Source organism: Carassius carassius, chromosome 38, assembly GCF_963082965.1.
Source record: "Carassius carassius chromosome 38, fCarCar2.1, whole genome shotgun sequence".
In the NCBI taxonomy this organism is placed as follows: Eukaryota; Metazoa; Chordata; class Actinopteri; order Cypriniformes; family Cyprinidae; genus Carassius; species Carassius carassius.
In genome coordinates this window covers 21030493-21049765 of record NC_081792.1, presented here as the reverse complement: position 1 = coordinate 21049765, position 19273 = coordinate 21030493, and the positions used below count along the sequence as shown (strand labels likewise).

The window sequence follows — 19273 nt, the reverse complement described above, 5'->3', positions numbered from 1 at the left end:
TGTGCTGGTCCAAACGGACAACACTGCGACCGTTGCGTACATCAACCGACAAGGTGGTCTGCACTTCCGTCGCATGTCGCAACTCGCTCGCCACCTCCTCCTTTGGAGTCAGAAGGTTCTGAGGGCACTTCGTGCCGTTCACATTCCAGGCCTGCTCAGTCGTACAGCCGACGAGCTGTCTCGAGCAATGCTCCCGGGAGAATGGCGACTCCATCCCCTGACTGTCCAGCTGATTTGGAGATGGTTCGGAGCCGCTCAGGTAGACCTGTTTGCTTCTCCAGAGACCTCTCACTGCCAGTTGTTCTACTCCCTGACTGAGGGAACTCCCGGCACGGACGCTCTGGCACACAGCTGGCCTCGGGACCTACGCAAGTAGGCGTTTCCCCCAGTGAGCCTTCTCGCACAGACACTGTGCAGAGTCCGGGAGGACAAGGAGCAAGTCTTGCTAGTAGCGCCATATTGGCCCATGTGGACCTGGTTCCCCGAACTAGTGCTCCTTGCGACAGCCCCTCCTTGGCCAATTCCTCTGACGAAGGATCTACTGACTCAGAGACGGGGCACCATCTGGCACCCGCGTCCAGACCTCTGGAAACTCCATGTCTGGTCCCTGGACGGGACGCGGAGGTTCTAGGTGACCTACCCCAAGAGGTAGTGAACACCATCACTTCGGCGAGAGCACCGTCTACGAGACACGCTTACGCCTTGAAGTGGAACCTGTTCGTTGAGTGGTGTTCTTCTCGTCGAGAAGACCCCCGAAGATGCCCTATTGCGGTCGTGCTATCCTTTCTGCAGCAAGGGTTGGAGCGAAGGCTGTCTCCCTCCACCCTCAAAGTCCAGTTTGCCGCTATTGCTGCGTACCATGACCCCGTGAATGGGAAGTCTCTGGGTAAGTATGACCTCATCGTCAGGTTCCTTAGAGGGGCCAGGAGGTTAAATCCTTCCCGCCCCCCCTGTATACCCTCTTGGGACCTGTCTCTAGTGCTTAAATCACTACAGCAGGGCCCTTTCGAGCCTTTGCATTCAGTTGAGCTAAAGTTTCTTTCATTGAAAACTCTGCTCCTACTTGCACTGGCCTCCATCAAGAGGGTAGGGGACCTGCATGCATTTTCGGTCGACGATTCGTGCCTACAGTTTGGGCCGGCTGACTCCCAGGTAATCCTGAGGCCCCGGCCTGGCTACGTGCCCAAGGTTCCCACTACACCCTTCAAAGACCAAGTGGTGAACCTGCAAGCGCTGCCCCTGGAGGAGGCAGACCCAGCCCTGGCTTTGCTTTGTCCCGTCCGAGCATTAAGGTGCTAGGTAGACCGGACACAAAGCTTCAGGACCTCAGACCAGCTCTTTGTCTGTTACGGAGGCCAGCAGAAGGGGAGTGCCGTCTCTAAGCAGAGGATGGCCCACTGGATTGTGGATGCCATAACCCTGGCTTATCAGGCTCAGGATGTGCCCTGCCCGTTCAGGTTGCAAGCTCACTCAACTAGAAGTGTTGCATCCTCCTGGGCGCTGGCTCGTGGCGCCTCGCTGACAGATATTTGTAGAGCTGCGGGCTGGGCGACCCCTAACACGTTCGCTAGGTTCTATAGCCTTCGTGTAGAGCCGGTATCCTCCTGTGTTCTCACCTCAAACGGGTAGTGGCACTGAGAGGCCCCGGTTAGTGTCGGCTTGCTTAAACCGCTCCAGAGTGTCCGTATTGTAGACCCTGTTGAGATCCTCCATCACCCTAAGCAGCTGGACGCAGCGGAACGTCCGGCGCCAGACCTTCATGATGAATCTGTGAGAACCATGGAAGGGTGGGTTCCATATTGAGACCTAAGCGGTACTCATATGTGTATAGTCCACGGTATAGCCTTAGAGCCCGTGTTTCCCCGGCAGACCTCTGCCTTCCCAAGAGGGTTCTAATCACCTCAAATTTCTCCGTATACTCCTAAACGGATGCTAAATGTGTATTTGCCTCCGAGACCTCCTTCAGGAAGGATGGGGCTTCCGCAGCGTCCCGGCTCCAAGCGGACCGGGTACGTTTTCCCAGTGTTATCCAATCTCACCCAGTGAGGTAGTGCTTTGACAATGGTGAGTGGAGCTACTTGTTCTGAGCCCCGACCTACACCTAATAGGGGCGCAGGCGGCTCGCACAGGGCACTGGAAGGGGCAGCACCCATGGCGCTTTGATAGGGATCCCATAATCGTCGGTCACCGACGTGGCGTCGAGAGTGACCGACTGAAAGGGAACGTCTCGGTTACGTATGGTAACCCTCGTTCCCTGAAGGAGGGAACGGAGACGCCACGTCCCGTCGCCATGGTTGCTGTACCGCCGCTGAGCTGCCGGGTCCCCGGCTCGGCTCCTCAGCGAAAAACTGGTATGCATTGCACCTGCTGCCCTCTTATACTCACGCAGTGATCAGCGGCAGCTGGATGCAATAATTGCATGCCAATGTGCATTGGCTCGTTTAGTTTACACTCGAAGTAGATTGGTCTATCGAAGCGATATCCCATATTCGTCGGTCACCGACGTGGCGTCTCCGTTCCCTCCTTCAGGGAACGAGGGTTACCATACGTAACCGAGACGTTTTTCATGATTGAGGATATTCAACAATATGCAAAATGATGCAATAACAATAAATGGGTGTGCAGAAAGTAATTTGGCCCTTAATATAATTGGATACTAGTAGAAATTACTACTAACAACAAAAAGTACTAAAATGATTCTACTTTTACTAGTAGCTTAGAACATGATCAAAATATTTAATATATGAACATGCACAAATGATGTGTAATATGAACATGCAAGAATGGTCTTTTGAATTCTGCTTTAAGATTTAAGTAAATTATTACTAGTTACTAATTACTGGTAGTAATTACCAGGCCTAGGGATGATCTACAGATTAAAAGGTAATAAAAAAGTTCAGCATTCACCATCTCCTTAAAGAGTGAGTGAGAAAGAGTTGGATAACGAGCTCAGTTCGGAAAAGCATCAGTAAGTCTTGAAATTCAATTAAGGCTCGAGCCTGACCAGCTAATTCAATCAAGACTGTGTGAAAGCAATTAGACAACTGGCATTCACCTCACCCCACCACACGGGCATAAATTACACCTTTATTTCCCTCTCTAGGTCTTTTTGTCTGATGCAATTAACATGCCAGAAACATGTTTGCCCAGCCTGTTAGTGAGGGACCAGGCTGTGGTCCAGGGAATAAAGGAGAGCATCAATGATCTTCTCAAGGTCTCTCAAAGTCAACTCTGATTCTGTCAGCACCATCAGTCAAAGTAACTGGTAACACAAAAAGGGTAGAGTTTGACATAGGTTAAGCAGTGCCATATGCTAGGCTGTCTTGCCACAGTAAGGCCAGAATAGACACAATATTTAATTTGACATGAACGAAATCAAGTACAGCCCATTCAATACGAAACTTTGAAAAGACTTTTCAATTTAAAGCGGATTAAAAACAAATGTGGAATATTATGAATAAATATTGGTCATGAATATTATATGACCTAAGCCTTAAAGACAAAAAGAATGCTACTTCTGTCCATCACAACAAGGTTTTCTTTTACATCCAATTGTATTGCTGATCTATTCTGCCTGAAATACTGCTGCAGAATTTCACAAATCAAGTTATGTTAGCTACCAAAAATGAAAAGTCTTTTGACATATATTTTTTTTTATATTTTTTGTCGATACCGGAGTACAGATAAGTTTCAGGAAAAATGATACTGTTATCGATACTTGCGTTACTTCAATGTTAACGACAAATTAGAAGATGCTGCTTGTCATTTACCTTCACTGAAATATGTGGCCGACATTTGCTCGACATGTGTGTGATATCCATGCGCATGTGCTGTGTGTGTGTGTGTGTGTGTGTGAGTGTGTGCGTAAAGGTTCGAAAGTGTGGGCTCTCGTTACAAAACTAAGCGACACCAGTGTCAGATGCAACATATGTGGTAGTGTTACAGTGAACGAAGGAGGCCACACAAGTGATATAATACATTACTAACATTTAACACAACATCTACTAACAAAACACAACATCTACCTCAAGCAATGCACTGTATTATATCTTGCTGTTCTAGCTCCAACTGCAACTAGTGAGACACATTCACATTTCGGTAAGCAGTATCGTATCAGTATCAATAAAGTGTAAATGATACCCATCCCTATGTATAGTAAATATTAATGAAACAGTAGGCAAACAAGAAAAGAAAGTAGTTCAGTAAAGTGTGTAACCAATTCATACTTTGCTATCAGACCACAGGAGCTGAGGAAATTTCAAGATTTAAAAAGCTGAAAGAAAAAAAAAAACCTTTGTATGTCTGGATATATAAACCTCATAAACCCAAGCTCACAAACTTCTCATCAGAAATTAGGGGATATATGCCCGTGTGTGTGTCCATCTCAGCCCCTCTGCAGTTGTTAGAGCTGTCTTCAGACAGGATCTGTAGCCCAAATCTGCCCAGCAGGCGCCAGCGCCACAAATTAGGAGCACTGGTGAAGAGTGTATGGAGAGAAATTAGAGGGAAATGTGTGTGACACCTGGGAAAAGAGCTCTGTGGAGCGCCTGCAACAGCTGGAATGTGCATATAAGTGCACAGGCATATGTATGCATTCGTCTTACATACATGCCTCACATTTTAGATCAATGCATGGTCCCCACATGTTGCAGTCAATAAACGCGTCCAGAGAGGAAAAGGGGAAAAACTGCTAAATATATTCCAGCTCTAAAGGAAATCATCCTCCAATATTTTCACATGGCTGAAGTGAGAAGATGTGTGTTGTAATTTGAATAGATCATAATTGAGAACCTACTGTACCATGTATGGGTTTGTCTGTTTTTCTGTTATTCTACAGAACGGATGGCCACACCAACATATGTATAAATATGTCTATATTGTGAAGAGCGACCCGAGCTCACATCAGCGTTGCCCTGAAATGGACGAGAAACACCTGCACGCACTCATCACAGGCTGATTGGTCACAGCTGAGAGTCAACAGCCCGTGGCCAGATAAGCCGCATGAGGCTCGATGGTGGGTGAGACATACTCTCCCAGAAACTGAAATCTAATGTGTTCTCTCCTTTACATTCCAGAAACCAGCACTTGACCCATTAGCCCAAACACGAGCGCCACTGAAACTCACTCATGGAGAACAGTGTTGGGAAGGTTACTTTGGAAATGTAATAGGTTACAGATTACAAGTTACCCTGTTTAAAATGTAATAGTAGTGTAACTTTTTCAATTACTTTATTAAAGTAATGTAACTAATTACTTTTGAGTACTTTTTGATTACTTTTCTAAATTTGTGAAAATTAAAGAATAATAAATAAAAGCATATACATCAACTTAAATACAGTTATCTAATAAGCATGTGACGTATTCTGTGTAATAAACTCCTGAAACATTGGTGTTTTTTTTAAACTGCTATCTCTTTGTATATGATGATAGTTTTCTCAAAATAAGTAAAAAGCACATTAAGTGACACAAAGCAGTTCTAGAAATTATGTTTATGTGCTCGTGTACTGCTATATTGAGGCAGCAGAGGTTGAAAACACTGCGAGCTTCAGTAGGCCTATGTGTAGTAAATGAAACCATGTCTTTGCCATTAATTTACAGGAGGGGCGGACTGGGAAAAAAATTCAGACTGGAAAATTCAAACTTATACAAACAAATTCATGGACAAAACTATTTTTTGTATGGAACTGACATAAAAAAGGTTTAAATCTTTAATTTGGGGACATGCTAAATAATTAAAAGTTCTCTCCTGAACTGCACCTTCACTTTGTAACGGTGGCTGCCCCAAATCAAATTTGACTTAATAAAATTTAAATTGTTCGGGCGCCAGACAAGTAAAACTTGTCAAGAAAAAAAAAAAATATATATATATATGTAATGAAGTTCAATTTCCCCGAAGATAACTCAAACCACCGTTACACAAAAAACGAAAATAAATTCCTTCAAATACCCACAATAATGTAGAATAGGGCTTAAATGAAACACAGTCAGAAATTGAAGGGTTTGGTCAAAAATATGTATATTTTAAGAAAAACATTTTTGCAAAGAAATAAAATAAAATAAACTACACAAAGTTAAATTTTCACAGAGTTTTTTTTCTTTACCTCACATGACAAATAACAAAATATTTAAGGCAAACAGTTCTTTTTTTCAAACTCAGTTTGTGTTCAATTTTCAGCCAAAATAAAGAAATGAAAGAGAAAAAAAAAAAAAAACACACAAAAAAAAACCCTTCAAACGAGTGTTTGTGTATGGGTGTGTGCGTGTACAATGAGCGTGTATGTGTGTGTGAGTGGTGGTGGCTGCGTGAAGCAGTCTGTGTAGCGGCCGCAAATCCTGGGCCGGAGAAAGAGTTTGGAGACTTGGCGAGAGTTTGGCGTGAGTTTAGAAACTCTTGGCGTGAGGTTAAAAGATGATGGACATCACCACTAGTACCTGAGGCAGGCGAACGAACCAGGCTGGATTATGTTGCACCAGGCAGGCGAACGAACCATGCAGACGCAGTAGAGCAATTTCTCCGTCACTTTGGCGATCGCACCCAGTCAGCGCATGCACAGAGATTCCAGCAAAGAATAGTACGACCTTCAGCTTCAGGTAGCGTGTGTCCCACTCCAATAATAACCTACAGGTGTGTTTTGTTTTTTACTCGCGCCCCAACTTCCGTTTCTAGCGCTCTTTTATTCTAAATTTCCTCATTGGTTTCCGCCCATCAGAAAAAATGAAAAGCTGATATGGATTTCTTCCATATCGCTACACTCTCCCTCCCTGGAGAAGACAACCTATGGTTGTGGAAATGTGAATCATAATTAAAATCCAATGAATTCCTCTTCATCAGAAGATTCATTGAATATCTGGCAGAGCCTTTTCTTCTCCTGGCATTCCAGCTCTTCAGCCGTGGGAAAGCATGGTTTCAGGTTGCACACATGCACTATGCGAACATCTTCGCCAGTGGACTCCAGCGCTATTCGATAGTTCAATGGACCCACCTGTTTTATGACATGGTAAGGGCCTTTCCATTTTTGAGCCAATTTTGCAGTGAAGTGATGTTGTGCACTAGACTGGGGAAAGGTTCTCATCCACACACGATCATTTTCCTTGTATGTGACATCTCGTCTTCTTTTATTATAATTCCGAAGCTGTCTCTTTTGTGCTTTTTTACAGCATTCCATGGCCTTGGTCTGAAGCTCAGTTAGGTGGTGGACTGTATCGTAAGATGTGCAGTCTGGAGTTAGATTCTTGCCATGTAACACCTTGTCCATGGGACTTTGCAGTTTCCTCCCCAAATGAAGCTCTGCAGGGGTCATCCCAATCGTTTCCTGGACAGCTGAATTAATAGCGAAACGGAGTTCCGGTAAGTATTGGTCCCATTTTCTGTGATTGTTGTCCACATAGGCAGAAATCATGCATTTGAGCGTACGGTTAACCCTCTCGGTCATATTTGTTTGTGGATGGTATGATGTTGTCAATTTAGGTTTGATACTCCACTTTTGACAGAGTTCTCTGAACAGTGATGACACAAATTGTGTACCTCTATCCGACAGAATGAAGTCTGGCACCCCCCAACGGGTTAGAATTTCCTTCCGAAGAAGTAACGCAACAGTCTCAGCTTTAGCATTGCGCATGGGGAAAAATTCCACCCACCGGGAGTAGTAATCTACAAAGACTAAGAGGTACTCATTTTGCTGTGTGCTGCGTGGCATTGGCCCCATAATGTCCACTCCAAGCATCTCATTGGGACGGGTGGTGGTGACTTGCTGTAGTTTGCCCACAGGTTTCTGATTTTCTCCCTTAAGAGTCTGGCATTTGACACATTTTTTGACGTGGTGTTTTATGTCAGTCCACATTCCAGGCCAGAATGCAACATCATGGATACGCTTGTAGGTCTTATAAATACCTACATGACCGCTCCAGGGATTAGAGTGGTAGTGGTGTAGAATGGACGACACAAGGCTGGTAGGAATGTAGACTCTGTAATGAACTTGATTGTTCGGCAGGTGAGTTTTGTGATAGAGTTTATCTTCCACTATCTCATACTGATCTTTAAAAGAGGAATCATTTTCTGCAAGTGCTTTAAGTGTGTTGGTGATGACAGGGTCTTTGTGCTGTTCCTCCCAGATTGTGGCTGGAGATATCGGAAACTCAGCATTCTCCTGTTGGTGTTGGTTGGTGTACAGGTTACAACTGGTGTGAATCCGAGACAGAGCATCAGGTGCCATATTTAGTTTTCCTTTGCGATATTCAATGATAAAATCAAATCTCTGTAGTCGCAAGGCCCACCGGATGAGGCGACTCGTGGTTTTTGTGGAAGACATTACCCATTGTAACGCTGAGTGGTCTGTGATGACAGTGAACAGTTTGTGCTCTAGGTAGTGCTGCCATTTTTCCAGGGCCCAAATTACAGCCAAACACTCTTTTTCAGTGGCTGTGTAATTGGTCTCTGCTTTGTTCAGGGTTCTGCTGGCATAAGCAATAACCCAAATGGCATAACATTAAACTGAAACAGTCCTGATGAAGTTGTGAAAGCTGTCTTTGGTTTACTTTCTTGATCCATGTTTACCTGCCAGTAGCCACTGTTAAGGTCAATGGTGGAAAAGATGGCCGCTCCAGATAGTGACTCCAAGATCTCAGTGATGTTGGGTAATGGGTAAGCATCATTCTCTGTAATGGCATTAACTTTTCTGTAGTCCACACAAAACCTAAGGCTTCCGTCTTTTTTAGGGACCAAGACGACAGGTGAGGCCCATCCAGAGTGTGATGGTTCTACGATGCCGGCAGTCAACATCTCTTCCAGTTGCTCTGTAATGACAGCTTGTTTGGCAGGTGTTGTGCGGTACGGTCTTTGTTTTATAGGTACTTGGTGGGTAGTATATATGTGATGCTGTGTAACTTCAGTACGTCCTGGACGAAGGGTACAAACTTGAGGGTTTGACTCGAGGATCTGCCGTAACTGTTGCTTGCCTTCCGGAGGTAAGTGGGCATCCTGTACAGCAGTGTTAATTAATGTCTTCTCATCCAGGCAGGCTGGTTGAAACATGTTAAGTTGAGGAGGAGGAACAGAAGATAGTAAGGAGAGGCTGTTGGGATTTTTATTTCCCATCTTTCCCCTTGGATGTTGGGAACTGATAACTGGTACACTGGCATTTGTTGGCTGGAAAGGATAATACTCTTTAGGATTGGACTGAAATGAATACTTTTGATCTGCCACATTGATCTGCAGCCCACTGGAGAAGATGAAGTCCAGTCCTAATACGACTGCATAGGCCAGGGCTTTGGCTGATAGAACAACAGCAGGTATGGTGAATACTTTTTGATGTAGGGTGATTGGCATGTTTATCCAACCTAAAGGAATTTCTGCTTCCCCATTTGCTAGGTAGAGCGGACCCTGGGTCCATGGATGGAGTTTTTGTGAAGTGAGCTCCTTCCAGAGATTCTCATGTAGAAGGGTGTAGCTAGCCCCAGTATCAACAATGGCTTTTCCCTTCCAGGTACCAATGCAAAGTGGTATCACTAATTGTTGTGGAACAATTGCAGCAGGTGGTGGTTTCTTACCAGTTGTTGATGAATTGTGGGGAAAGGTGGCAGACACAGAGCGATTGCCAGATGGACCAGTACCTTTAGAAGATGGAAATGTTGTCCGCTTGTTATTGGAGGAAGGGTGTTGGCTGGTGGACTGAGGTGACTGGGACTGAGAAGAGACAAAGTGAGGACAGCTGCCAGGTGAGTGATGGCCTTTACATCGCCAGCATTGCACTAAAGGCTTCTCTGCCGGGCGGTTGGGAATAGGTCTTTGAGGCATGGATAGGGGTTGCTTAGAACTCACACGTTTTTCATATTGCAGTTGTTGTTCGTAGTCTTTTTCCAGCTGTTGGCCCAATTTCACAAGCTCATCGACTGTGTTCACCCGACTGCGAATCTGGCTTGCAAGGTAAGGATTCATATTTTTCAAAATCATTTTCACCAACTCACTGTCGGTCAAGGTGGGCTTCCACCTTTTGCAGAGAGCTCTGTATGTAAATGCAAAGTCCCTAATGCTCTCTCTTTCTCCCTGTGTTCTTGTCCTTACCCTTTCAGCCAGCTCGTCTTCATAATCCTCTGAGAGGAAAGCAGAGAGGAAAGCAGCTTCAAACTCTTCCCACGTGGTTATTGAGGATCGTGCAACTTCCCACCAGTCCCGGGCAGTACCATAAAGGACAGTGCGGAAAGTGGCCAGGATGTCAGCATTAGTAAGAGGATGTAACGCCAAGAAATCCTGACATCGAGTTAGATAGAGCAAGGGGTCCAAGTCATCTGACTGTCTCCCAAAAGTAGGAAATGTAATCTTAAGATGATCACTCTTTACAACAGGAGTAGGAAACATTGGAGGTGTCACTGGTGATGTAGGTGAAACTGCAGTGGTCAGAGGCAAGGGTGAGTAATCTCTTGTCTGCAGGTCAATCATTTGTTTCTCTTGCTTTTCGAGTCTTTTCTCAAGTTCAGTTTGTAAGCTTTTTACAGTTGCACACAGGGTGTTGGTGGTTTGGGTGCACTGGGTGAGTTCTGTTGACAACTGGTCATAATTTTTTTGATGGGTTACCAGGTAGGTTTTGATGTCCTGCTGAAGCTCCACTTGAAGTTGGTCAATCATGAACCGTACTTCAGACACATATGTAGTCTTAGCTTTGTGAAGTTCATCAGACATCATGACTTTAAGTGACTTAGTGAGTTGATCAGTCTCTTCCTTCACATGCTTCTTACTTTCAGAAATGTGGGTGAGCATTTCTTGTTGGTTTTGCTTGAGTTTATCAGCAAGGTTAGAAATCAGGCTGTCGTGATGTGCAGTCATGGTTTTAAGTTCTTTGGCAAGTTCACCAATGTTTTTTTCATGGGTTTGCATATGCTGTGTCAACGTGTCCCAGTTTCCTTTAACTTGAGTGAGTTGATGCATTCCTTTTCCAGGAGTTGACAGGATGCCAGGCAAGCCCTGCTGTGCCACTGAAGATAAAGATGAAGGCCCAGGTGATGTACATATCTGCATGGAGTCGCCATTCGGTTCCTGCTCCCAGGTGAAGGGTTGAACAGGAGTACTGCCAGCTAGTGGTGAAGTTGCAAACCGCACATGGGTTCCTGGGAAGTCAGTGGTGCTGGCTTGAGTAGGAGTGAAGTGGAAAGGAGCACGAAGAGGTCCAGTTGAAGAAAGTAGAGGACGGGGGTGCTGGAGGCCAGACTGGGGTAGCAACATCTGGTGCTGGTGGTTCCATCTCCACAAAAGTGGATGGAGACAGAGGAGTGGCAGCCATGTTTGATTGTCAGTGTATGTATAGTCAGTCAGTGTAAAAATGTAGTGAAATGCAAGTTGAGTGAAAAAAAAACAATGTATAAATGTTTGAAAAAATAAATTGCAGCAGAATACTCTTAACAGTTCAGTGTGAAATGTCTGTCCAATTGTCCAATTCACCAATTCACACTTCAATTCACTTAACTTCACAAATCAATAATTAGATTTCAATAACACAAATGGGTGTTTCCACAACTTTCACATAATTGGGTCAGTTTGGCAGCAAGACAACTAAGGGGTAACACAATTATATATTTAACAACGTGCAAGTTCACAAACAAAAAGTATCTTCCCACAAAACCATTAAGTAAAGGAAAAAAACTGTTTCAATTCAGTATGTATATACACCACAATTTCACAAACACAAAAAAATATAGGCAGTGACAGCCAACCTTTAAGTAATCGTTTAGGGAAACTCAAATTCAAAGCTCAAATGACCAGTTTAAGTGGTCATGGTTTACGTGCTTAAATGTTTAAGTTTCAAGTTGTCAAGGTTTAAGGGTTTAAGTTTCAAGTCATCAAGGTTTAAGTGTTTAAGTTTCAAGTTTCATGTCTCAAGTTCCAGGGTTCAAGTCCCTGTTCGGGTGCCACTTCTGTAACGGTGGCTGCCCCAAATCAAATTTGACTTAATAAAATTTAAATTGTTCGGGCGCCAGACAAGTAAAACTTGTCAAGAAAAAAAAAAAATATATATATATGTAATGAAGTTCAATTTCCCCGAAGACAACTCAAACCACCGTTACACAAAAAACGAAAATAAATTCCTTCAAATACCCACAATAATGTAGAATAGGGCTTAAATGACACACAGTCAGAAATTGAAGGGTTTGGTCAAAAATATGTATATTTTAAGAAAAACATTTTTGCAAAGAAATAAAATAAAATAAACTACACAAAGTTAAATTTTCACAGAGTTTTTTTTTCTTTACCTCACATGACAAATAACAAAATATTTAAGGCAAACAGTTCTTTTTTTCAAACTCAGTTTGTGTTCAATTTTCAGCCAAAATAAAGAAATGAAAGAGAAAAAAAAAAAAAAAAAACACACACAAAAAAAAACCCTTCAAACGAGTGTTTGTGTATGGGTGTGTGCGTGTACAATGAGCGTGTATGTGTGTGTGTGTGGTGGTGGCTGCGTGAAGCAGTCTGTGTAGCGGCCGCAAATCCTGGGCCGGAGAAAGAGTTTGGAGACTTGGCGAGAGTTTGGCGTGAGTTTAGAAACTCTTGGCGTGAGGTTAAAAGATGATGGACATCACCACTAGTACCTGAGGCAGGCGAACGAACCAGGCTGGATTATGTTGCACCAGGCAGGCGAACGAACCATGCAGACGCAGTAGAGCAATTTCTCTGTCACTTTGGCGATCGCACCCAGTCAGCGCATGCACAGAGATTCCAGCAAAGAATAGTACGACCTTCAGCTTCAGGTAGCGTGTGTCCCACTCCAATAATAACCTACAGGTGTGTTTTGTTTTTTACTCGCGCCCCAACTTCCGTTTCTAGCGCTCTTTTATTCTAAATTTCCTCATTGGTTTCCGCCCATCAGAAAAAATGAAAAGCTGATATGGATTTCTTCCATATCGCTACAACTTCCATTTTTTTCTTCAGTCTCTTTATTTTGCCCTGTTATCCATCTCTCTCATGACTTTAATACTCAAGATTGAACAAAACTATACTTTACAATACAATACTCTACAATACTACAATATCTTTATAGAAAAATCCTAATACTGTACACATGTTTTTCCCCTTACAAAAATTAACCTTGCTTTTATTAGCCTATATAAAAGTAAAATAACCTTGTTTTGTTTTTGTTTTTTTTGCAAATGGATTTGTATTTATTTTTAAATAAATACATTTGTAAAATAATTTTACTTTTTTGGTTACCACATTTAAACAATAGTAACCATTTTCTCTGGATTTATAGTTAAATATTAAAATGTAAATTTTCGTAAGGGTTGTGTTGTTGTCTGTCGTAGCTCCCCCTAAACCTTTAAAAAAAATCAGAATTTTTTGACTGATGAGCAACGTGCTGCTGCTTGATTAAATAAATAAAAAAACAAAGACAAAAAAGCATCTTTACAGATGAAACTGACCTGAAACCCTGAACAGCAGTTCTGCTTCTCTGCTCCAGCAGTCCACTCTATTCTCTCTGTCTCTCTCTCTCTCTCTCTCTCTCGCATTGATTACTCGGAGTCTGATCCAAACTGTTTGGCGGAGGCGCGGAGAGCGCGCGAGTCATGACTAACACTTCATGACTTGTTAGAGATTTAATTATCAAATGGCGGATTCGCAAATGATAGCTTTAGTACATTCGGCAGGCAATTATACAATAATGATATTAAATAGTGGGGCAAAATCGGCTGCCAGGCCAGCGGGAATTGTCCCGGTTCTCCCGGTTTCCAGTCCGCGCCTGATTTCCACACAGACACGCAGAATGTGCAAGTCCTATAGGCTATTGCATTTTTGGGGCTTAATATTCACAGACACTAGTCCATGTCATGTTTTGATTCAAGTGTACTGACCTACTTTTGATTTAGTCATCCAAAATGTGGGATATTCCGTCCGCGTTAGGCATTTCGTTTTTATGACTGGATTCTACGAACCAGACTATATTTCCGCATCCCGGAAATTATTAGGGCGGTATGTCTCAGAATAGTCAGTGCAATTTGGGAAAGAAATCAGTTAAATCTGTATGTGGATGTGTGTAAATATTCAAATGTAATCCCCTTTGTAATCGTTAAAAATTTCATAAGTAACTGTAATTTAATTACTCATTTTTTCGCAGTAACTGTAACTAATTACAGTTACAATAATTTTGTAATTAAATTACGTAACGGCGTTACATGTAACTAGTTACTCCCCAACACTGATGGAGAAGCACCTATATACATAGATAGATAGATAGATAGATAGATAGATAGATAGATAGATAGATAGATATAGTATTTCTATATAATTTATATTACACAAACATACTTTTATTTGAGTATGTCAATACCATAATATAAAATAAATTATAAAAAATTATAATAATTTTAACTCAATGACTTTTTTGTTTAGCTTGAGATGGAGCAATTTATTAACAAACACATTATATCACATAGTATTTAAAAAAATAATAATAATAATAACCTTTCTCAAAATGGAAAAGCAACAGAATGACATTCTAAACACAGATCCATGCAGCATGTTGACCAAATAAATGTCTGTTTAGTAGGTAAAAGGACAAAGAGGGCAGGAGGAAACAGCAGAAATGCAGCCTCAGTTGCATTATAGGCCTTTACCGTAATGACAGGGAGAAACAGGACATCTGATAATGGCCCACTCTCTTAGCTCCGTTTGTTGTCCATAATTTGAAAAAAATGTCAATGGGCAAATTAGTAGTATTTTAGAGTGGAAGATGGATTCTCGCAATCATCAGATCACAAACATCTATACGTTGGAAAAAAGAAAACACACTGAGTGTAGATTTCTAAAGCTATATCTGTAGCACAATTTCCTCCCCATACTCAGCAGTCTAAATTACAGGGATTTGGAAAGCCTGCTAAGAAAGAGACAGACAAGGATCATTTGATCCAGGCGGACTGATTGACAGAGTTCACAGGAAAGGTGTCACGTAAGGTAGAAGAAAAATCCCCACACTGCCACACACACACGCACCCATTTTTTACTGCCTCCTCCTCCGGAGTCAGCTGCAGATGGTTAGAGAGGGGCAAAGTCAGTTACATTTATCTCCATTAAAAACAGATCATCAATCACAGCACAGTTCTCAACATCAACCAGACCCTTGGCTAATTTAATTTTTTAAGTTACTGAAAATGCTGAATTGATCACATTTACAACAGCCTCACACTTGTGATCATCAAGGTCAGACCAAACAATCATTGTGTAAGGAACCTTTCATTGTCTATTGCTATGACATGGCTTCACCTGACACACTGATCTGAACAAAGGATGCTGCTATTGTGTCGGCAATGTTACGACAATTTGTAACTGGAGTGGGTTCTGTCTTCGTCTGTCCTCACCTTTCCTCTCAGGAGGGAAAATGAAAGACGTGATGACTAAAGTGGTCTCAATTTTCAAGATATTTGTCCAATTTTGTGGGTCTAATCCCCCCCCCCCTACCCTGTGCCCTTAGTAACAGGTTACAATAGGCTACGCCCACTGCTTCAAGACCACATAGCTTATTTGTGTCTAACTTCTAAAAATACAACAAGCCATTCAACATGATTCAGTATCCCATTGTAGCCGTAGGCACAAAGGCCAAGCCCCTTATTAGGATGATAAACAAGCAGATGAATCATGCTATTTTGGGTCTGAAAGTTCATAATAGCTGGATTGACGTGTCAGGACTCTTTATGAGTTTTGACTGTGCCTGTCAGAACCTTGGCCCCAAAACTTAAAACGTGCCATTTCCTCAAGGATGGGGAAGTTGCCAGGGCAACCACAACTGTTGCAATAAAGGGCCCTCCCTGGTTGTGCATGCATCTAATGTACCTATCAAAGGCGTGAGATGCCCCTTTCAGAAGGGGCGAAGGAGAAAGGAGAGGGCTCTCTTAGCTGGAAACCAAGGTGTCTTTACAACAGAATCAAAATAAGATTTGAGGAAGAAGAGGAAGGAAGCGGTGTGAAGGTATACAAAGAGAATCAGTCAGGCCAATGGAAATGGGCCCAGTTTTCCTAAACACAGTTTTTGCATCGCTGCGTGTCAAGATGGTTTTGCTCTGAAAGAATGGGAGGTATTTTTGAAATTATGCTTTAAACTCAGCCAGACATAGAAAAATCAATACAAACACAAATACGTCTTCTGCTAAAAGGATGGCAGTTTGTTCCTTGGGTAAATAATAGCTGCAAAGTGGGGAGTCGGCACTTGATGAGAAGCAGAAATGAAAGAGAGAGAGTTCAGGAAATTGAGAGAGTCAAAGAGAGAGCGACAGGCAGTGAGACAGACAGGAAACGAGAGGGCTCTATTGTTGCCTGGCAGATGCAGTGTCTAATTGACAAAGACTGTCTGTGCAGCGTCCAGTGACAGTGGCGGCCCAAGGTGGGGTGCGAAATGATGGGAAAACAGAATAAAGGAGCTGTGTGTTCCCTGTCAGAGAGGACAGCAGGAGAGGCAGGAGAAGGAGGGGACGGCTATGGGGCAGAGGATCTAGAGAGAGCAGCTGGTATCCAATCCTGTTGCGATCCCTTCATACAGACATAAACATGGATGCGCTCAGATGTACCCACGCACGTAAATAAAATCGTAATGAGTCTAGCAGTGTTCATTTGATTCCCATCTTGTTTCTTTTGCAAATCCCAGGAGGGTATTTATGTAAGATTATATCAGTTCTGACCAAAAGTTTATTGAGCCTTCAGGAAGTCTGACCTATTATCTGTTCAAACTACAAAAACAACAGCTGCATAATGCCTCCAGACACACAGAACCCTATGGATAAGATATGTACTGTACAAATGTTTTTATATATCAATATCATCTACAGCAAAATCAATTAGAGTCAAAGTCCATTGTCTAGTTCCATTGGTTTGGTACGACTGTGGGTAAATTTGCACAGAAAAACAGCAGCGCTGGTAGCAAAAGAATATTATTGTACCATTAAATCTATCCTGAAGATGATGATTTAATGGAGATCCTGATTGTGTTTTAATTATATCTAAAATGTTTCTCCTAATAAATACAATTTATGAACAAACATTTTTAGTACTTCTTAACAATTCATTTAACCATTTAAATAAATTAATAGAACTACAGAACAAATGCTAGAAAGAACAACAGAACAATAACTTTTATTATCTGCTTCCCTGGTCGCCATGATTTTGCCAAGTAAGACATATTCCTGGATCAACACCTTTTGATGATCCTGGATCAACATTATTGTCCAAAAATATAATTTATTCCTAAAATCAGTGTGAAACGATAGCTGATTAACAACTGTGTAGAAACACCTAACCCTGATTGTAAGCCTAAAACAGATATTTCCTGAAAAGTTATATCTCAATTCTGATTGATTGATTGATTGATTGATTGGAATGTTGTTCCAGGATCAACAAGGATGTTGATCCAGGAACATGTTGTACTTGGTGAAATCACACTCACGTAGATGTCTACACCTGCATTTTTCTAGGCGTGTATTATTCAATGGCGATTCATCTGAAGGGTTTAATGCTGGCATTTTAGGGGAGGAATACATTATAAGTGTCAATCATCAAGGTGACGAGAGGTTGCGCTCCTTCAAGGCAAATGATTTTGTGCTGCATCAATTAATTACCCAGTAAACGATGGGTTTTAGAGAGAGAGAAAAAAACACTAGGCTGTGTTATATGCACTCCCAAAATGTCTTCCCCTCACTCCAGTCTACTTATCCCTGTTACAGAGAGTGTACCAAACAATGGAGCCTGTTAAAAGCAGACCCTGGGGGTCAGGGAAATTAAGCGGCTCTGCTTGTGTGGAGAAGGGGCCAGACCAGCACGAGGTGCACAGGGGGGATGAACAATGCTTCTCTGTTGCTATGGTGACGGGGTACCAAACTACAATTTGCAGTCTCCTCCGTATTGGCCGACTGGCCCTTTGAGAACAATGGCATCTCCATGGCATGGGGAAAGCAATATAAATGCTAGGTAGAAACATGTTTGAAAAATGTGATTTATATATTTTAAAAGGATTGCTTTGTCAAGCATGTGAGGGCAGAGTTTTTCAAACTTTTTGATGCACAGGCCCCCCAAATATGATTAACCCCTTTAGGGAACCTCTTTACGAAAATAAAGATATATATCATCCCGCATAAATGCACATATGGGATAAGTGTGATATTATGAAGATAACTGTGGAAGACTAAACCTGAAGAAATTAAAAGTATTTAAATAGATAGATAGATAGATAGATAGATAGATAGATAGATAGATAGATAGATAGAAAACAAAAGTAGTTAATTTGTAATTTAATCCTGAATTAATTTTTATTACCTTTTGCCTTTTTTATTTTCTGTATTTATTTTTATTCTTTTAACTTTTATTAACTTATTTTTTTATATATTTATTTTATTTATTTATTTATTTTTAAATGTATGTATTCATTCATTTCTTTTTTTATATTTATTTATTTCCGCATGTATTTATTTGAAGATTTATTTATTAATTTTGACTTTTCCATGTGCGGCATGGAAATGAGGGAGGCGGTCCTTGCGGAGCTCCGGTGAATCGTTGGTTAAGAGCTCACGCAGAAGCATCAGATCAAACTAAATACAGAGATCGGAGTTTGTGGGATCAACTGGAGAGTTCCAAGATATTTTCAGATTCACATTATGATGTTATTGATTGATGATTATTTTACAGCAAATGAATTCAGCTACTTTACATTACTTTTCAGATTACATGTAATGAGTCAATCCAGTTAATGGGGAAAAAAAACTATATAACCATGATTAAGTTATTTTCTAGGCCAAATCAATGGCTCCCAAAAGAACAATCATGTTGTTTTTATATTCTTTTTGGACCACACACAATGAGAGCTTGAACTGACCTCCTAAGTTCGACAGTTCACACTGCATGAAAAATATGTGACATTTTCCCACATAGGCTAATGTCTGTTTTGTTTGCTGTTGTCAGGAGACCACATCTCATCACAGAACTGCTGTAGCATTTTCGCACACACTCCACCGTGTTCCCAAAATCCCACCTGAAAACAATAATCATAATTTATAAGACCACAATATGGATTGTTTCCGGATAGATGAGTGTTCAAAAATTCATTCATACATTACTGCTGCACTAAAAACAGGTGCACATATCACGTAACATAACTGTGACAATAGCTTTCTAACTACGCAATGTGCCAAACCCCAAAATCAACACGATCCATCCCTGAAAGCACTGTAACTTCCAAAACCACTATGGAGTTGTGCATGATGAAAGCATTACCATGGGAATGGAGGCCATCTCAGAATTCAGCTGATGCTGATT

At 41.9% G+C, this 19273-nt stretch overlaps 1 protein-coding gene across 2 annotated transcripts in view; it reads right to left on the bottom strand.

Moving 5' to 3' along the window:
* LOC132119553 (ephrin type-B receptor 2-like) overlaps positions 1 to 19273 on the bottom strand; it is a 171926-nt gene that overhangs the window by 45788 nt on the left and 106865 nt on the right. The gene's annotated exons all lie outside the window — the stretch shown is intronic.